Consider the following 283-nt stretch of genomic DNA (forward strand, 5'->3'; position numbering starts at 1 on the left):
CACTGTTGCTATGTTTTTTTCATTAACAATCAGTTTGAGAATAAAAAAGAATAAAGAAAAAAACACTGTTGCTGTTGTTACTGGTTTCACATCCAGAGGAAAGCCTGACTACGTGGTCTAAAATCAAGTCTGATTTCATGTCGTAGAGAAACACATTAAGTGGTGACGTAGGTCACCTTTGACTTACTAGTTGGTCCAAGAAGAGCACTCCTTGCCCATGTATTCTTGGGGCTGTGCAGTTTCCCATTATGCCTGATATGGGAAAAGTGACTCTTTTTCTCTG

Source organism: Cervus canadensis, chromosome 7 (genome assembly GCF_019320065.1).
Source record: "Cervus canadensis isolate Bull #8, Minnesota chromosome 7, ASM1932006v1, whole genome shotgun sequence".
NCBI lineage: Eukaryota > Metazoa > Chordata > Mammalia > Artiodactyla > Cervidae > Cervus > Cervus canadensis.